Here is a 22,555-nt window from a genome sequence, read left to right on the forward strand (position 1 = left end):
ATTTTTGCAAAAGAATAGTGTATTTATGTTTTGTGATTTTTTTTATTGTTTAATTATGTTTTGTATGACTGTGGTTTAAGAAATTGATCCTTACAAAAAGCACCCATATAAAAAGAACTCAGGATGATTCTCAATGATTTCTCTAAAAAATTTAATAAAAATATCATATGAAATATGAAAGAGATGGTTAAGTAGTTGCTTTGGCAGGATAAGGATGAATATGTGCAAAATAAAAAAAGATGAAACAATATTATAGGTTAATTTTTTTATTAATATATGATGAATTTTTTGTGATACCTTAATAATTAATTTTTTCTATTAGTATAGAACGGATTTTTTTTGAAACCTTTCTTAATGGCGGATTGAAATATTTGAGATTCTGAATTATAGTATTGGAAGATGAATGATTTTGTTTCATAAAGGTTATGCTTTTGAGCTTTGTTTTTGAAAATATTTTATAACTTTTATTTATTCATTTATTTTTGCAAAATAATAGTGTATTTATGTTTTACGTTTTTTTTTATTGTTTAATTATGTTTTGTATGGCTGTGGTTTAAGAAATTGATCCTTACAAAAAGCACCCATATAAAAAGAACTCATGATGATTCTCAATGATTTCTCTAAAAAATTTAATAAAAATATCATATGAAATATGAAAGAGATGGTTAAGTAGTTGCTTTGGCAGGATGAGGATGAGAGATGGTTAAGTAGTTTGCTATGTACTTTTTTTTAAATTAGATGAGCAAAGAGGTGTATTCAAGCGAATAATGGAAGCAGTAAACAATCAACAAGGAGACGTATTTTTTTTGTATGGATACGGTGGCACAGGGAAAACCTACATGTGGAGAACTCTAGCTTCCTACATAAGATCAAAGAAACAAATTTGTTTAACTGTTGCTTCATCGGGCATAGCTTCACTACTACTTCCAGGAGGTCGAACGGCTCATTCAATGTTCAAGATTCCAATACCTACAATGGAGTCTTCTACATGTAATATCGACAAAGGTAGTGATTGTGCAGAGCTACTAAAAATGGCAAAGTTGATAATTTCGGATGAAGCTCCAATGGAACACAAATTTTGTTTTGAAGCATTTGATAAAACCCTTAAAGACATAATGGGGCGTTCCAATTGTTCTGACAAATTATTCGGAGGGAAAGTAATTGTATTTGGTGGAGATTTTCGGCAAATATTACCGGTTGTACCAAGGGGCAGCCGTTCAGATATAATACATTCTACAATAAATTCATCATACATCTGAGATCATTGTATTGTGCTGAAGCTTACAAAGAACATGCGACTCCAACAAGCCGGCAATACTTCAAGTACATTTGAATTAGAATTGTTTTCTAATTGGATATTAAAAGTTGGCGATGGGAAATTGGAAGAACCTAACGATGGTTACACGGATATTCCTATTCCAAATGATTTCTTAATTTCTAACTATGATGATCCACTAGAAGCCATTGTTAGTGAAACATATCCGAATTTTCTTAACAATTACAAGAATCCAGAATTTTTGCAATCAAGAGCTATATTGGCAGAAACAATTGAAACGGTTGACATCATAAATCAATACGTTTTGGGATTCATATCAGGTATGCGTTATCCATTGTAAACATATTTATAGATACATTCATATATTTATATGTACTAACATAGATTTATAATAATAAAATTTCAAAAAATTTCCCAAAGGTGAAGAAAAGGAATATTTAAGTTCAGATTCTGTAGACACTTTTGACGGTGAAGGAAATGAAGCTTTTGATGTTTTGACCCCGGAATTTTTGAATACACTTACACCTTCCGGTCTACCTAACCACAAGATTAAATTGAAGATTGGGACCCCTATTATGTTGCTTCGAAACATTGATCAACCTGAAGGTCTCTGCAATGGAACAAGACTTATAGTTATAAGATTGGCAAACCACGTTATCGAGGCAAAGATTATATCTGGAAAGAATATTTGAGGGGTTATCTATATTCCAAGAATGGATATGACTCCAACACAATCTCCGTGGCCATTCAAAATGACTAGAAGGTAATTTCCCATAACTATATGTAATGTTATGACAATTAACAAATCTCAAGGTCAGTCATTGGATTATGTTGGATTGTATTTGCCTAGAAGTGTATTTAGTCATGGTCAACTATATGTTGCAATATCAAGGGTCAAAAGCAAAAAAGGGCTTAAGATATTAATCCATGACAAGGATAACCATCCATTAAATTCTACAACAAACGTCATGTTCAAAGAAGTTTTTGAAAACTTATAGAACGTAAGTTTTTCATTAGTTATATTATATCAACAAATGTCGTTGTTTATTATTAGAATTTTATTGAATGAGTTGTATAAAATATACATTATGTTTTAACATTTGTTTATATGGATGTAATTGTTTTTTACAGGGTAATGAATCATCACTTCCTAAAAGGTTGCGGACAGGTTTTGTATAAACCCAGTTTTTTAAGGACCAAAGAATTGTACGAAGTTAAATTATTTTTGTTGCTGGACTTATTTCTCACAATTTTAACTAAAATTGTGAACCTTTTGTTTCAATATCTTTTGTTGCATTAAACCTTACTGTATCAATTGCAATTAATTTCAACATTTGGTAGTATTCATTACTATATTTTAAAACAAATGAGGTTCTGGTATTTCTTTTACATGGTTTATGTATTTTGGTTAAATAATCATTTATTATGAAGGTTAATATTTGCGCTTTTATACCTCAAATTAGTAACAGATTGGAAAATTTCGTCCATTACTAAATAAATATATTTTTATTTCTTATGTCCAAAATCTCAAATGATAAATGGAATGTTTATTCATAACATTAACAATGGAATGTTTATTATATATCAATATACCAATAAATTGTAAAAATATTTTTGTATTATATTTTTTGATTATTTCCTTAATATAGTATACAAAAAAATTAAGCAAATTATATTACTATAAATTAATAATGTTTTACTTTATTATGTCCCAAACTGGAAAAAGTTATTTGTGGAAATTTTTTGAACTCATTTATTGATCATTTAACATCCATTACATTAAAAAAAACTCTTATGCAATAAATTTGTGTACATTGATCCAACCATATATATATATATATATATATATATATATATATATATATATATATATATATATATATATATATATATATATATATATATATATATATATATATATATATATATATATATATATATATATATATATATAAAAACAAAAAAATATATTATATTTTAATTTTTTTAAAATAAATTATTGCACTTGCGCGACCCGTGCGAACGCACGGGTCCTTTACTAGTATCAAATAATAGAGTTATAGTTTTGAATCAAAGTGATATAAAATTTTATTTTCAAAGAACACAAATTAAACAAACCTAACTAAATTAGAGTGAGGGTTTAAGAAAAATATTTTTAAGTCAAAGGACATACCACAAGGATCTTGACACGGCGGCGTTTAGCAAGCGGAAGAAAACACTGATTCTAATTCGATTAAAACCTAAAAGAAAGGGATTACGTTTGTGATTACTCAAAATTAATTTAGAGAAAGTTTTTTATTCTGAACATTTTTTAGAGAATTTTTCAAGTTTGATTGATTGAGAGAAGAATTGAGAGAGAAGATGCAATGGTCGTAAAATCCTAATATATTTTACAAGCGTAGGTTTTACAAGCGGATTTTTCTAAATTTTAGCGGAAATTTTAATTATTTATTTATTGTATATATATTTTAATTATTTATTTATTATGTATATAAATTTTCCAAATCAAATTAGGTACATACTTAAATTTTAGTATCACATTTAATATTTCTAAAATCTGGTAAGAACTTATATATATATATATATATATATATATATATATATATATATATATATATATATATATATATATATATATATATATATATATATATATATATATATATATATATATATATATATATATTCTATCATTTTATTATTTTATACTTACTTTTCTTAAAATTAGGTATCTTACATTAAAATAGGTATCATATCAATAATTCTAATGTTATTTCTATACTAGTGTGATACCGCTATAAAGTGCTATTAGGATCCTATCCCCCAATTATCATGGCTCAAATACCCTTATAGGCGACCCTTGTAACACCATAGTTTCCATGACTCTTTAATTAAACAAAATACACTATTAATTTAATCCAAAAAGGTATTACATATTCTCATCAGTTATTATCCTCATCAAAACATTTATTAGGCAGTGAAATAAACTTCAAAATCTCAAATAAATCATTTATTTGTATCAACATAGAAAACTCAATGATGATAACTCAAACATCTCAGAAAACATAAAATGTAATAAAATTAACTTGTCCCCAGTGTTACATATCAGAGCGACTCCAAGAATAATTAATAAGAAAGCGGTAAAATAAATGAAGAAAATCCTCAATATTATTTTCCAACTCACCTCCTGAGTAATTGTACCACAACATACAAAACACCAGCAAACAAATAAAAGAGGGGTGAGAATTCATTCATATAAATTAATGGCGCATAAACTTTGAGGATATTGCAATGACCAAGAATATTCACACATAATGTTCATCCACAATACATTATACACAATCAAATATCACTCAAAAATCATAGGCATTCACATATGCAGGAATGAATGCAATGCACTCCTCACCTTTACTTCAACATATGTGTGGTACCATTTTTTTTTGGAAGTTAGAGGTATGTTACTGAACTATCCACTCGTCACTGGACTAAAGTCATACTCGACACTGGACCGAAGTCCTATTCGTCATTGGACTGAAGTCATACCTATCTCAACACTACATGATATATTATTTCAAAACAAAACACATAATATACATCTCTTCATCATCATTACTCTTCACTAGTTTCTCTTGAATCTAAAACATGGCATAATAGTCGCCAATATAAGGCCACAATAAATGGTTCCACCGAATCAAATCAATCTCAACACAACTCAACACAATCATCATAATCCTACATTTTCTCAACAATACTCGTCATTATAATGATACAATTTCCCAATAATACCCATCCTTACAATCATATAATTTCTCAACAATACTCATCATTATAACATTGATAAGACCACTCAGAGCATCCCAGCATCATAACTTAACACATAGCAACCATTAATTCATGATTACATGATTGTTCAATAGTTATCTCATAAGACTTATCACAAGTAAGCATATTATTCATATTTTCAAGTACATGACTTTACCTCAGAATGATTATTATAAGGTAATATTACGCTTCAGTTGCCCAATGCTTTGAATCGTACCTTAAAAGGAGTCACGAAACTCAAGATGTGATAAAAATAATATTTTGACCCAATTTGCCTGCATGATTCGAATCAAATGTAAAATGTCATTCGAATTAAATTAGGCAGGAGCTACCTATAAGACTATGATTCGAATCAAAAATCACAGTGTAAATCTGGTTCGGCTAGTTTTGTTAATACTAGTTTTATTAACTCTGTGTATACCAATTTTGATCAGGTTTGATTAGTTTTGTTAATACCAATTTTTATCTAGTTTAATTTGTTTATACCATAATAACATAATTCAATATAACTTAAACCAACTTTGATTAAACTGCATAATTAAACATTTGTCATAAATAAACTTTATATCAACTTGTTCATAATACATAAACAAACATTATGTCGGTTCTAATAGTTATTATTTGCAACATTCAAATATGCAAACAAAAAGAACTATGTAGGTTCTAACAAAAAAACTATGGACTCCTTGTTCAAAATACAACATAAAACATTCATCAGACAATTCTTAAATATGCTAGGTGAAGGGCCACTTGTTTGGAGTGGTCCTCTTTGTTGGAGTACTCCTCCTTGTAATTGGGCCAACTGTTGGTGTAAGCCCTAGAGGCCAATACTTTTGGTACTTGTATCGAACTATTTATTAATAATAAAAGGCTTTTTCTTTATTATATTTGTTTAATAAAGTCCCTAGAATAGCTAGTCCGTTTAATGTGTCAAGTGTGACTTAATCATGAGATCACATTAAACATAAGGGCACTATTCTTAAAGTATCCGTAGTCGAGCTTTATTATGAAGTGGGATAACATTAAAGCATTAAGACTATTATGTATATAGACTGATGATCACATCTCATGGATCATGGATAAGGAGTTATCAAGTCTTAAACATAGGTATGAACATTAAGAGTAATGTTTATACTGGATTGACCCGCTAGGAGAATACTATATAGAATGTTATGCAAAGTGTCATGTTATTCTCATGGTGATAATGGTGTATACCACCCTTCGACCTGAAACCTCTATGGACCCTAGATGTAGAGTCGAGTGCCTTATTGCTGATTAAACATTGTCCGTAACTGGATGACCATAAAGACAATTGATGGGTACTCCACGAAGCATGCTAAGGGACATGAGTGACCTAGATGGAATTTGCCCATCCTGCGTAACAGGATAAATGTCTATGGGCCCAATATTGAACTGGACAAGGATGACACGGTCTATGCCTTGTGTTCAATATAGACATAAGGGTAAAAGGGTAATTGTACACATAAGTATTATCATAAAAGGATTTGTCAGATCACATGACACTTTCATATCTTGGGTAGCAGTGATGTGTTGCTAGATACCGCTCACTGTTTATTATGTTAAATACGTGATTTAATATAATTGTCAATGCCGCGAAAACCTATAGGGTCACACACAAAAGGAAGGATTGATGAGAGATAGAATAACTAAGGAATACCGTAACGTACGGTATACTTAAGTGAATTATAGAACATCGTAAGGTATGGTGTACTTAAGTAGAATACGAAACATGGTAAGGTACCACACATTTAAGTGATTTTGGCATATTATAAGATATGGGCCACATACACTTGAGTGGGCTTTTTAGCTTGCAGCCCACACAAGTGGCTCTATAAATAGAACCCTTATGTAGAAGCACTTATGGAGTTGCAATTTCGTTTCTCTCTCTCACTCTCTCTCACTCAAAGCCTTCATTCATAGCAGCTAGCACTAATATTGAAGAAATTCGTTCGTGTGGACTGAGTAAAGGCGTTGTCATCGTTCAACGTTCGTGATCACTCCATAGATCTGCATCAAAGGTTACAATCGCCACAAGAGGTAACGATTCTATCACTGATCATGCCCATTCGTAAGGATCACTAAAGGAGAAATTTTAAATTCCACTGCATTTTGGATCGCCCTTCTCCTTCAGTGGTATCAGAGCCACTTACAAAACTATGCATCTGATAGCTGTTTATTTTCTGTATTTTTTGTATTAATACGATTAAAAGACAGAATGAATCAAAGAATAAATGAGTAATTAAATTTGGCATCATGTGTGTACGATTTGGATGATTGATGTTGACTATGCTTCGGAATCTGACATTAGTATGGTGAAGTAGCGATACATCGATCGTCCATAGGTTATGCAATTGAGATCGATCAAGTTATATATATGATATAAGTAATCCTGATGCAAATACGGTATATATGATATATTGTTTCTGTTTCGTTCATTCAAACACTTAATGGTTGTTTTCCTTTGAGCGATCAATGGTCGTTTGCTTCTCGATCCGACATTAGTATGGTGAAGCAATGACGTGTTGATCAATCATACTGAATTAACAATCGAGGTGTGTTTGACGGTCTGAAATTGGTGCATTAGGGTTAATGACGGCATAAGGGTTGTGTTGTCAAAGAGTTATGTGATTAGGGTTGTGACTGCGCAAGAGTTGTGCTTTAAAGTATCAAGTGTTGATGCGAAAAACGACGTTGATTTCAAATGAATTGTTCATTAAAAATTTCGGCCAGGGGCGCTGTCCCCTTGACCCCCGTCCGCTGATCGGTCAGCGGAACCACCATCCGCTGATCGGTCAGCGGAACCCCTGTCCCGCTGACCGGGCAGCGGACCCCCGGCTAACTCTGCGTAGTGTGATCGGTCGCCGAAATTTAATTTGGTTTTAATAATTAAAAGAATTAAAATTAATAATAATAATGTGTTTATTATTATTGTCTTGTGGTGATCGGTTATGGCCTTAGTTTTCCTTTATTTTGTTTTGGGTTTTTAAAATACGACCTGCGTGTCGTGCCTCTCTTTTAATCTCTTAATGTAAATTCTTTTCTCATCTCACTCCCTCGTATGTAAAACAGGTTTCTTTTATGTAATGTAATGTTATGAAGAAAGAGAAGAATTCAATATCAAAGGAGGACAACCTTGAAGATCTTGCTTTAAGAAGCTTAGATCGTTATTAGGTTAGCTTAGGTTCTCTCATTGGCTTGGGAGAAGAATTGTGCTAAGGGCCATAACTGTTTCTTTATGTATGTTGATGCATGTGAATGTATGTTGATGCATGTGAGAGACGATTTATATGATAAATAAGCCGGTGAGATTAGAATAATTACAAATTCCCTCAAATTAAATATTAAGTTTATGCTTTCCAAGTTTTAGCACTCATCAAGACTAGTATCGAATAATGTAGGTTTCGCCTACGCGAGGTGCATGTTCTATATTATTAAGGTGCGATGGGATAATTGTAATATCCAATTGCTAAAACAATGGGTCAAACTTAACTAAACAAATTATTATAAGATTATATATGTTTAGAAGCAAGAGTTGGAAATGATCCATGTGATGGATTGGAATAAGGAGTTATTCACCCAACTAAAATATTCGAGAGTTGTATTAGATACAATTGGAAGGAGTTCCTACCTAAATAACCTAGTTTTGTGTAATTCGCCTACGCAGACTTAAAACAAAGTGAAATGTGGATCTCGACCCACTAGAAAATCTTCCAACGGGATTTTCCGAATCAAATGGTGAGGGTCATTTGTTTTGAATAAAATAGTGGGAGCATATTTAATTAAAGGCCTAATTAAATATGTTATTGATACTTATATTTTTATTATTTTCATGTAGATTACCATGACAACAAACACCTCTAACAACATTTTGCGATCAATCCTTGACAAGGAAAAATTGTCTGGGAAATTTTTTCTAGATTGGCACCGAAATCTGAGGATTATCCTCAAACATGATAGAAAGTTGTATGTCTTGGAGAAACCTGTTCCTGAAGAGGAACCTCCTAGTTCTGCACCTAAGGCAAAAAGAGATGCTTATAAGAAACATGTCGATGATGCCAATGAAACTGCTTGTCTCATGCTAGCTACCATGAACTCAGAGTTGCAAAAGCAACATGAGAACATGGCAGCGTTCGATATGATCGAACACCTGAAGATGCTCTATCAAGAGCAAGCAAGGCATGAAAGGTTTGAAGTTTCAAAAGCCCTTTTTCAAGGAAAGTTAGCTGAGGGAGCCCCTGTAGGTCCCCATGTGCTCAAGATGATTGGGTATATGGAAAACCTTGAGAGGTTGGGTTTTCCCCTCGGAAAGGAACTTGCGACTGATTTGATCTTGCAATCATTGCCAGATAGATTCAGTCAATTTGTCCTAAATTTCAATATGAATGATATGGACAAATCTCTTCCTGAACTGCTAGCCATGTTAAGAACTGCTGAGCAGAATCTGAAGTCAAAAGGGAAGTCCATTCTGATGATCGGAAATGGAAAGAGACAGAACAAAAGACCCACCAAGCAGGGTGATAAAGGGAAAGGAAAGGAAGTTGCCAAACCCAAACCCATTGTTGTTGCTTTGAAGCTTAGTGGAGGAATAGCAAAGGAAGGCATCTGCTTCCATTGCGGTAAGACCCGACACTGGAAGAGAAACTGCCCAAAGTACCTAGAAGATAAGAAGAATGGAGTAGAGACTTCAACTTCAGGTATTTTTGTTATTGAAATTAATTTACCTACTTCTGCATCATGGGTATTAGATACTGGATGCGGTTCTCACATTTGTACCAATGTGCAAGGGCTAAAAAGGAGTAGAGATTTGGCAAAAGGTGAAGTTGACCTACGAGTTGGAAATGGAGCAAAGGTTGCTGCTTTAGCCGTAGGAACTTATGTATTGACTTTACCTAGTGGTTTAATAATTCAGTTAGAGAACTGTTATTATGTACCTGCAATTAGCAGGAATATTATTTCCGTTTCTTGTTTGGACAAGTTTGGTTTTACATTTATAATAAAGAACAATTGTTGCTTAATTGATTTGAATGATATATTCTATGCTACTACACAAATGAACAATGGACTATATGTCCTTGATCTTGAAATGCCTATTTATAACATTAATACTAAAAGGATGAAACCTAATGAGTTAAATCCAACTTACCTTTGGCATTGTCGATTAGGCCACATAAATGAGAAATGCATTTCCAAACTCCATAAAGATGGACTCTTGGACTCTTTTGATTATAAATCATATGAGACATGCACTTCTTGTTTAATTGGAAAGACGACAAAGTCTCCATTCACAGGAAAAGGTGAAAGAGTTAATGATCTTTTGGTCCTCATACATACTGATGTATGTGGACCACTGAACATACCAGCCAGAGGAGGTTTTCAGTACTTCATCACATTTACTGATGATTTCATTAGATATGGTTATGTGTATTTAATGAAACACAAATCAGAGTCCTTTGAAAAGTTCAAGGAATTCAAGAATGAAGTACAAAACCAACTAGGTAAGAATATTAAAACTCTTCGATCAGATCGAGGTGGTGAGTATTTAAGCCTAGAGTTTGATGACCATCTGAAAGAGTGTGGGATCCTATCCCAACTTACTCCTCCTGGAACACCCCAATGGAATGGTGTATCTGAGAGAAGAAATCGAACCCTGTTAGACATGGTCCGATCCATGATGAGTCATGCCGATCTTCCAAACTCCTTTTGGGGACATGCACTATTGGCAGCAGCTTACACACTTAACCGTGTTCCATCCAAAAAGGTTAAGAAGACACCATATGAGATATGGAATGGTAAGAAACCACATATGTCTTACATGAAGATTTTGGGTTGTGAAGTTTATGTGAAATGACAAATTTCAACTAAGCTTGAGCCCAAATCTAACAAATGCTTATTTGTGGGGTATCCTAAAGAAACAAGAGGGTATTACTTCTACAATCCTTCTGAGGGCAAAGTGTTTGTCGCTCGAACTGGAGTTTTTCTAGAAAAGGATTTTATTTCCAAAGGAATCAGTGGGAGGAAAGTAGAGCTTGAAGAAATTCAAGAATCACAAACCATTGATACACCTATGGAGGAATTAGAGCGGGAAACACAAGTAGTTGTGGAAGAGCAACCTGCTCAAGTAGAACAAGACCAGCGTAGGTCAAACAGGATACGTCACCTACCTGAGAGATATGGATATCTCATAACTGATCAAGGTGATGTATTACTCATGGATCAAGATAAGCCTGTGACCTACCAAGAGGCCATAACTGGTCCCGAGTATGAGAAGTGGCTAGAAGCCATGAAATCTGAAATGGATTCCATGTACACAAACCAAGTTTGGACCTTGGTAGAGCCTCCTATAGGAGTTAACCCTATAGGATGCAAGTGGGTCTTCAAAAAGAAGACTGACATGGATGGTAAGGTACATACCTATAAGGCAAGACTAGTTGCAAAAGGATATAAACAAATTCATGGGGTTGACTATGATGAAACCTTTTCACCAATTGCAATGCTTAAATCTGTTCGGATTTTACTTGTTATCGTTGCATATCATGATTATGAAATATGGCAGATGGATGTCAAAACTGCTTTCCTTAATGGGAATCTTCTTGAGGATGTGTACATGACACAGCCTGAAGGATTTGACATACCAGAAGAAGCCCAAAAGATATGTAAGTTACAAAGATCAATCTATGGATTGAAGCAAGCTTCCAGAAGCTGGAATCTTCGTTTTGATGAAACAGTAAAATAATATGGATTCATCAAGAACGAAGACGAGCCTTGTGTCTACAACAAGGTTAGTGGGAACATGATCGTTTTTCTGGTATTATATGTAGATGACATATTACTCATTGGAAACGATGTCCCTACCCTGCAACAAGTAAAGTCTTGGTTGGGGAAATGCTTTTCTATGAAGGACCTAGGTGAAGCAGCCTATATATTAGGAATCGGAATCTATAGAGATAGATCATAAAAACTGCTTGGCCTAAGTCAGAGTACGTACATAGACAAAGTGTTGAGACGCTTTAATATGCATGATTCCAAGAAAGGATTCATACCTATGCAACATGGCATGTGTCTACCAAAAACACAATCCCCTTCAACTAAGGAAGAAACGGATCGCATGAATAAGATTCCATATGCATTTGCAATAGGATCTATCATGTATGCCATGTTATGTACTCGACCAGATGTATCGTATGCTTTAAGTGCAACGAGTAGGTACCAATCTGGTCCCGGTGATGCTCATTGGGTAGCTGTCAAGAATATCCTTAAGTATTTGAGAAGGACTAAGGACTCATTCTTGATATATGGAGGTCAGGAAGAGTTGGCTGTAATTGGATACACCGATGCTAGCTTCCAGACAGATAAGGATGACTTTAGATCGCAATCTGGTTATGTGTTTTGCTTAAACGGTGGCGCTGTGAGCTGGAAAAGTTCAAAGCAAGATATAGTTGTTGATTCTACAACCGAGGCCGAGTAGATTGTTGCCTCAAGTGCAGCAAAGGAAGTTGTTTGGATCAAAAAGTTCATTAGTGAACTTGGCATAGTTCCTTGCATTCTGGATCCCATTGGTCTCTATTATGATAACAATGGTGCTATCGTACAAGCTAAGGAGCCTATATCTCACCAACGATCCAAACACATACTTAGGCGTTATCACCTCATTCGAGAGATAATAGATAGAGGAGATGTGAAAATATGCAGAGTACCTACACTTGACAATATTGCTGACCCACTGGCAAAGCCTCTTGCGCAGCAGAAGCATGATGGCCATACTAAATCTATGGGCATTAGGGGTATGCCTGATTGGCTCTAGTGCTAGTGGGAGATTGTTGGTGTAAGCCCTAGAGGCCAATACTTTTGGTACTTGTATCGAATTATTTATTAATAATAAAAGGCTTTTTCTTTATTATGTTTGTTCAATAAAGTCCCTAGAATAGCTAGTCCGTTTAATGTATCAAGTGTGACTTAATCATGAGATCACATTAAACATAAGGACACTATTCTTAAAGTATCCATAGTCGAGCTTTATTGTGAAGTGGGATAACATTAAAGCATTAAGACTATTATGTATATAGAATGATGATCACATCTTATGGATCATGGATAAGGAGTTATCAAGTCTTAAACATAGGTATGAATATTAAGAGTAATATTTATACTGGATTGACCTGGTATGAGAATACTATATAGAATGTTATGCAAAGTGTCATAAGTTATTCTCATGATGATAATGGTGTATACCACCCTTCGACCTGAAACCACTAGGGATCCTAGATGTAGAGTCGAGTGCCTTATTGTTGATTAAACATTGTCCATAACTGGATGACCATAAAGATAGTTGATGGGTACTCCACGAAGCATGCTAAGGGATATGAGTGACCTAGATGGAATTTTCCCATCCTGCGTAATAGGATAAATGTCTATGGGCCCAATATTGAATTGGACAAGGATGACACGGTCTATGCCTTGTGTTCAATATAGACATAAGGGCAAAAGGGTAATTGTACACATAAGTATTATCATAAAAGGATTTGTCAGATCACATGACATTTTCGTGTCTTGGGTAGTAGTGACGTGTTGCTAGATACCGCTCACTGTTTATTATGTTAAATACGTGATTTAATATAATTGCCAATGTCGCGAAAACCTATAGGGTCACACAAAAAAGGACGAATTGATGAGAGATAGAGTAACTAAGGAATACCATAATGTACGGTACACTTAAGTGAATTGTAGAACATCGTAAGGTACGGTGTACTTAAGTAGAATACGAAATATGGTAAGGTACCATGCACTTAAGTGATTTTGGCATATTATAAGATATGGGCCACATACACTTGAGTGGGCTTTTTAGCTTGCAGCCCACACAAGAGGTTCTATAAATAGAACCCTTGTGTAGAAGCATTTATGGAGTTGCAATTTCGTTTCTCTCTCTCTCTCTCTCTCTCTCTCTCTCTCTCTCTCTCTCTCTCTCTCTCTCTCTCTCTCTCACTGAAAGCCTTCATTCGTAGAAGCTAACACTGAGATTGAAGAAATCCATTCGTGTGGACTGAGTAGAGGCATTGTCATCGTTCAACGTTCGTGATCGCTTCGTAGATCTGCATCAAAGGTTACAATCGCCATAAGAGGTATCGATTCTATCACTGATCATGCCCATTCGTAAGGATCACTAAAGGAGAAATTTTAAATTCCGTTGTGTTTTGGATCACCCTTCTCCTTCACCAGCCACATTATTTAATGCACTTAATCTTGTATTAGGTCATGAGGCTACACTTGATGACGATGCCGTCTTAACACTCAGCTTCTTTGCCCTTTTGTTGATTAGCTTGAGATGGTTGAGAAACATGACTTCCCTACGTTATGGGAGTAATTTTTGTTTGTTGACTTGCTTGGCTGTCATGACTTGGTTTAGTTTGTTGATTATCTTGACTTGGTTTACTTTGTTGATTAGCTTGACTTGGCTGAGTAGTTGGTGTCATCTTATAAGTAGGTCTGTTGTGACCTTGCTGATTGCACCTACTGCACTTGAAAATTAAGCATGTTATTATCATTTTGCGATCAGATCCATCAATCTCCCTTTGCTTAAAATTCATCCCCTTATTTGGTCTTCGAGACATTTTTTATACTTTGGTGGTTAGACTTCTGGATATTTTTCTCTACCTCGCATATTTGAATCACAGGATTGTAGACTGATATATGTACCTTGTTTTCTTGTAATATTCAGGGATTTAGTCATTACCTTAAAATTCATACTCTTCATAGATGATATCGCATGCACACATGGAAGGCCTGTGAGTTTTCATTTTCTGCATGAGCATACATGTTAACTCAAATTTATTGAAAATGTTTCTGCAAGATTTTTCAATGTGTCTGACTTCAAAGATGTGTCCAACTGACATCATACAACGTGTACTCATGAATCAGTATATATATGGCATTCAACAGCATGAGACAAGAGTTGTTAGATATAGATATCAACACTTGGATGCACCCTACAAAGATCAACAATATCTAGTTCACATTTGTCATCAACCAAAATATTCATCCCAACTATGGGGTCCTCGTAATATATTGTATCTATTTCAGTATAACCTAACTCCTTGAGTACACCTACTAACTCAATATAAAATTCCACTTGCCAACATCTATTTTAAAATCCTCAACTCTTCTTCCTTCATACACAATTAAATCATTATTAATGAATTCACCACCATGATGAATTATCATATGCATATATTCTTCCATTTATACCTATTTATTTTCTAGCTGATACTAAATTATAATATGGGCTAATATCAGTATATCATGTTAAATCCTAAAACATCAAACGATAAACCCTAACATATGAAAATCTAAACATTTAACACCTGAATGCATAGAATGCTAACATCGAATACATATAACATTTAAAAACGATAAAACACTAAAAATTAAAATAGCTAATAGTTTGTTAGCCTGAAAATTTTAGCTTAGCATTTTGACATGAAGGTCTGATATAAAGGTATGAAAATGCTGAGTGTAAGATGACAAAGCTATAGTTTTGATATGTTAATCATTTTGAGAGAGGTGAAGAATTCGACTCACCTATCAGGGGCTATGAGTTCAACTTACCTATCAAGTGTTTTAGGACTTAGCATATTCTTGAATCCAAGGATTGGATGATTTAGAAGCATTTTTGACATCAGACCATAAGATTCGACAAGAGAACTCTTTAACAAATGCAATTAAAGGATTTAAAGATGTTTTTGATAATGGCAGTAGTTTAAGACAGTTCAAGAAACAGAGACACGTGGAAACACACAAAAAAAGACATTATCCCACATAGCAAATACATGTCGAGTCCTAGAGAAGTAATTGTTGTCGATTGTTATTGATTTACATCATATATAAGTAGATTTGGTCTCTAGGACAAAGATTCACATTTTCATTATTGTTCTCTTTATAATTCACACATCTAAGTCGTGGAGATAAAGAATTTGTGAGAAATGTATGAAATTGTGTTCCACTTTTAATTTAAGCATTTTACTTAATTGGTTTTACTATCTTTCTTCATTTGATTTATCCTTTCAAGCGATTCTACATTATTGGAATTTCTATCCAATTGCTCTATGTTCGAATACTAAAATTTTACGCACGAATACATTTTCTTAAACTTTTTGCACAAATTTTCCTTAGGATTTTTTCGAGTTTAATCCCTTAAGTGAACTAAAAATTGTGATTTATTTACTAAAAACACCAGTAAACAAATTGGAACACCCAGTGGGGCCTTTTTGTGCAAAAAATTTAAACTTTTGCAGAAGAGTGTTTGTAATTTTATTTTATGTTTATGTTCTTCATACATGCAATATTTTTCAATGTCTGAATGTTTATGCGTCTAAGGAGTGGTAAAATTTTTCAGATGGCCCATCAATCGTAAAAAAAATTCCTTTCCCAAGAACAACGCTCTAAATACAAAAGAACAATCAATCGAAGCGACAGTTGGTGGTGCAGGTACTTTAACGTCCGTTGGAGTTACAACTCCTAATGTAATTCAAAATCAATCGACGACGTTACCCGAGGTAGTGGGTCTTTCACCATAACCAACCAATTTTCCAACTACACCCAGGGTTACAAAAACTAATATAGGAGACACTAGGCCTTCATTCCTTCCAAGCTTTACGCTTCCCCCTGGTAGTAGGGAAGATCCATATGGCATACCTGCAATGATGGTAAGCCTATAAACTAATGCATCTATGTATGCAGATAATACAATGCTTATTACATCTCTCATTAATCAATACTTAGCATCAAGATCCACTATAAGCAATCATAGTCGTATGGGACAACCTCGAGGAGGTTCATGATATATCCCTTAGGTTATTTCCACCCTTAACTTTTGGTTTTCTCTTGGATATGAGGAAACAAATGGATGATAGTAACCATGAGATGGTTAATATGCTTACTCAACAAATTGATACGGTGTTTAATCCTCCAATCCAAAACACAAACCATAGTTACCAACAATTAGAGCATCAAATGAGTTGAATTGATGATTTCTTTTGTGCTCCTTAAACACCTATTCAATCAGTTCCTAAAATCCAGGTAGTTGGGGAAATGCAAAGTACATGAGTTGCAAACAATGAAGGTTTCCCTAATAATCAAGTGTAATAGCGGGTTATGCCCCAACCGGTCAAACAGATTGTACACAGGGTAGTCGAAGGAGACTTAGGTCAAAATGGCCTAGATGTAGTATTGGTCAATGGGAACTAGGATGCAGACGCATTATTTTTTCTTAGAGAGGGGGGGGGGGGGATAACATAGCCAATGTGGTTGAAAAAATATTAGCCTAAAATGATCTTAATGTTGGTCTTCATGGGCCAAATTTCATTTCTGCCTTTTCTAAGTATGTATTGTAGACTGAACTCCCAAAGGGTTGTAAAATTCCTAAGTTCACTAAGTTTACAGGTGATAACAGTTAGAAGAAGGTGATATGCCCAATAATGAAAACTTAAGGATGAAGTATTTCCCTAATTCTTTAACTAGGACAACTTTCACATGGTTCACCACCCTTCCTCCAAATTCCATATATAATTGGAATCAACTAGAAAGAGTATTCCACGAGAAATTCTATATGGGTTAGTAAATTAGCCTGAAATAAATAGCTAGCATGAAGATAAAATTATTTGAATCAATAGATGATTATCTCAATAGGTTTAGGTTAATGAAGTCAATATGTTTTACTCAAGTTCATGAACATGAGTTAGTTGAAATGTATGAAGGAGGCTTAGACTATTCCATTATGAAGAAGTTAGATACCCAATACCTAAAGGATATGGCTCAATTAACAGACAAAGTTTGACAAGTCGAATAGTTGAAGGCTGAAAAGGCTAGATCAAATCGACATCCTGGGAAGGAAAAAGTTACATATGTAGAAACATATGAAAACCATCAAGAAATTGACATAGTTTTTTAATGTGTTGAATAAAGTGAGGTTAATCTAGTATAATTAAATTCAGGTTCTCCATATGTTTGTAGAGTTTTAAGACCTTCCAATGGAAAAAAGTCCTATTGAACCAAGTAGAAATGATAAGTTTATTACAAAAACTTATACATTTTATGTAACCAAATTTGACGAAATTTTTTATCTTCTAGTTGCTTATGGTCAAATCATAGTGCTGAAAGGCCTAAAGACGCCATCGTTGGAGCAAAGGAAGAAAAAAGGTTTTTGTAAATATCATTATTTTCTAGGTCATAAAACATCTCAATGTGTTCTTTTCAGGGATTTATTGTAAATTGCATTGGAGGATGGTAGGTTGAAGTTTAGGGACAAACATAAGCCACTAATGACAATTGATTTAGATACTCTACAAGTCAAGGAAGCATACTTCGTCAAGCCTATAGAAATCATAATGGTCGAAACTGCTAGACGCCTCGACATAAATGTCAAAGAAATGGGCATGTTGGACTACACGGAGAAAATGAAGGTCATATACCCAAAGGCTGAAGAGGTGTTGATTGACTTTTTAAACCGATGCAAACTCAAGGGTTCTAAGGTGATGTTATACCCTCGTTGCAGTGATTCTTTTAACAAAGAGGCAACCAAAGGCCTTAAGAATATCAAGTCTCAACAACCAAATAGAAGTATGTGGGAAGACATAAGACCTACATTTGCTTTCAACAAGAGAGTAGTCCCTTACAAGAAACACTAATGGCCTTCACGAGATTGGAAAACTCATAGTAAGACTTATATTGTTCTGCCAATGTTCCTCATGGTGAGTGGATGAGACCCACATGAAAACCCAATAATGATCACCAAAACTAGAAGGTGATTGATTATAGTGTAGGTTCATCCAACCACGATAACTCCCAAGTGTCGAAGAAGTATTCATATGCATCTAAGAATTACCTAGGTAACAAGCCCATGACTAGGGCCCAATGGAGAAGGGAGCACACAAAATGAAGGCTGCTTTTAGGGCTGTATAGTAAACTAACAATGGCAGGTCCTAGGAGATGACAGATGTTCAGGTGGCGAAGAAACCCATGAAAGAAAGACTATTTCCTCCTTTTCCAACAATAGTTAAACTAAAGGGGAATGACACCATGCAAAATGAAGATGATGACATGTTGACTGATAATTTCGATTCTAGATCAGAATGTGAGTTAGACATGATATGTAACATGGTCTCTGTTATACATATAGAATTTAACCAGTTTACTGAGGTGACTGAAGAAGATGATGACTATGTTTCTGAAGAACTGCCAAATCATAAGCCTTTATATTATTATGTAATGAATAATGGTTGTGTAGAGGAAGAAAATTCCATCTTCGATAGACCTGATGAAGGTATGAAATAACACCTTAAGCCCTTTTTTATATGGACTAAGGTTCATAATGTCGAGGTTAACAAAGTCCTGGGGGATCGAGGAGAAACGATTAATTTGATGCCATATTCTTTATTGAAGAAAATTGGAAATTATGGTACTGATTTAAGGCCTCATAATATGGTTTTTTCTAACTACGAAGGCAAAACGAGTAAGGCTTTAGGAGTGATTCAGGTTGATATTGTTGTAGACGCGATAGTGAGACCAACATTGTTTGTGATCATTTCGACCATAGAAAGCTATAATTTATTGCTTTGTCGAGAATGGATCCATGATGTAGGGGAAATTCCTTCAACTCTACACTAGAGGATTTCGATCTGGAGATGGTATAACGCTGTAGAAAATGTAAAAGCTGATCAGAGTTACTTCTTGAATGAATTTAATCCTATAGATAAGACAAAAGAGGATGATTTCCAAGAAAAAATGTTTATCGAATCCAGTATAGTTGAAACTAATAAAACAAAAGAAAGTGGTGAGAATCCAATTTCAAATAGCCAAAGGCCTGATTGTATCTGCGATTATGAGCCTTTGAGATTCGAAAATGATCCATTAGCTTCAGATAGGAGTATATAATCTCAAGATCCACTAGAAGAGGCTGACCTAGGAGATGGAACAATAAAAAAATCAAGTTACATAAGCGCGAAGATTGATCCAATCCTAAAGACCCAGATGATCAAGTTGGTTAAAGAAGTCAAGGATTTCTTACCTTGGGATTATAATGAAATACTAGGGCTCAATCGAGATTTAGTGGAATTAAAGTTGTCGATTTGACCTAACAAGAAGCCAGTGAAGACAATTCCAAGAAGATGTCCATCATAAGTAATGTCAAAGATCAAAGAGAAAATCGAAAGGCTTCTAAGGAAAAAATTCATAGGAGCTGCAACGTACGTCAAATGGTTAGCAAATATAGTTCTTGTTATTAAATATAATGGAACTCTTAGAGTCTGTATTAATTTTAGAGATTTAAATTTTGCTACACCAAAAGATCAATACCCAATGCTTGTTGAAGAAATGTTAGTCGAATCAGCAACATGCTTTGAGTATTTAAGCCTTTTAGATGGCTCATGTAGGTATAACCGAATATTCATTGCAGAAGAAGATATGCTGAGAATGGATTTTGTATGTCTTATGGCTTTAGGAACCTATGAGCTGCTAATGATTCCTTTGGGCCTGAAGAATGATGGTGAAACATATTAAGGGTAATGAATGTTATATTTCATGATTTCATTGAGACATTTATGTAGGTTTATCTTGATGATATAATTGTCAAATCTTTGTCGAAAAAGGGCCATTTAGACCACCTTCGATAGTAATTCAAAATAATGAGGAAATATGGATTGAAAATGAATCCATTAACCCATGCTTTTGGTGTTCGTGCAAGTGATTTACTAGGATTTATGTTTCACAAAAAAAGGAATAGAAATAAACCAAAATAAGACAAAATATATACTCAATACAAAATATCCATCAAACAAGAAGTAACTTCAATCTCTTTTGGAAAACATTAATTTCTTAAGGAGGTTCATTTCGAATCTGAGTAGCAAAACAAAAGTCTTCACAATATTGTTGTATTTAAAGAAAGAAGAAAGATTCAAATGGGAACCAGAACATCAAAAAGGCTTTGATAAAATTAAGAGTTATTTGATGAATCCTCCTATTTTGTTACCTCCTATGAGAAATAGGTTTATGAAGTTGTATATTTATGCATCTGAATGGACAATCGGAAGTATGTTAGCCCAAGAAGATGATGATAGCGTCGAAATAGCCATTTATTACCTTTTTTGAGTTTTAAATGATGCAGAAACTAGGTATAGCCCAATGGAAAAGTTATGACTTTGTTTATATTTCTCTTGTACCAAATTGAAATGTTATATAAAACCTATTGATATTTTTGTCTATTCCCATTATGATATTATTAAGTATATGTTGTCAAAACCTATTTTACACAATCAAATTGGGAAATGGGCTCTGGCCTTGACTAAATACTCTTTAACGTATGCACCTTTAAGGGTTGTGAAAGGCCTAATTATTGCCGATTTTATTGTTGATCATGAAATATTCGAAGTAACACAAAATTATGTTGGTCTAAAACCTTGGAAAATGTACTTTGATTGTTCCAAATATAAAAATGGAACTCGTATTGGAATTTTGATCATTTCTCCAAAAGAAATTCCAACAAAGTTAAAATTTAAAGTCCAAGGTTGTTGCTCCAATAATGAGGCTGAGTAAAAACCATAATTTCAGGCCTTAAGATTCTTTTAGATTTGAGAAAAAAAGGAGTCGAGATTATAGGAGATTTAGCGTTGGTGTTGAAATAGATGACAAAAGAGTATAGATACATCAAAGAGAATTTATTGATGTACTTTGTCAAGGCCGATTTGTTATTAAGAAGATTTGATACAGTCGAAATCAAACATGTTCCTCAAATTGCTTCAGGCTATAAACTTGTAAGATCAAGATTTGGTTTTTCATCTGGCCTTTAGTTTTGATGATAACAATACATTGTTTCTTAGAGAACAATTTTGTACCCTAATGGTTTTGTTTAGTGTGTAGATTTTGCTAACAGGTTTTGATTCTGAGCATTTGGTGAGTGATGTCATCAGATTCTGGACTCAACACACTTTGACTCTAAAGAGATACAAAAGTGCGTGTTACAAGATTTTGCCAATTTCTGCAACCCTCTTAAACAACGGTTTTGATGAAAGTTTGTGCTAAAGCTTCTGACTATGACCCTAATAGAAGAGCCTCTGAAGGTTTATTAAGCTCTCATGATTTTGCGCTCTCGAGTTCTGAAGACCAAGTTCTGAAGACTCTAAAGACAAAGTTCTGAAGACTTTGAAGACAAGGTTCTGAAGACTTTGAAGACAAGGTTCTGAAGACTCTCTACTCAGTCTTGATCCTTCTAAACATACTTCAACAACATTTATTCAGAAGCCTCTAAATATTAGAAGATAAGATCAAAATATTTTACGTGAGAAAATAGTACATAGTACAAGTGAAAATGCTCATTCCACTACGCTGATTTCGTGGAATAAGGACTGTACTATTGTACCGTTTTGTCTCCTACCTTTGCAGACTGTTGTGCAA

The 22,555-nt window shown here is 34.1% G+C and overlaps 1 pseudogene; it reads left to right on the forward strand.

Annotated features, from left to right (window-relative positions):
• Positions 1-767: 767 nt before the first annotated feature.
• Positions 768-1,968, forward strand: LOC127130938 (uncharacterized; annotated as a pseudogene).
• The last annotated feature ends 20,587 nt before the right edge of the window (positions 1,969-22,555 follow it).

Source organism: Lathyrus oleraceus, chromosome 3, assembly GCF_024323335.1.
Source record: "Lathyrus oleraceus cultivar Zhongwan6 chromosome 3, CAAS_Psat_ZW6_1.0, whole genome shotgun sequence".
Taxonomy (NCBI): domain Eukaryota; kingdom Viridiplantae; phylum Streptophyta; class Magnoliopsida; order Fabales; family Fabaceae; genus Lathyrus; species Lathyrus oleraceus.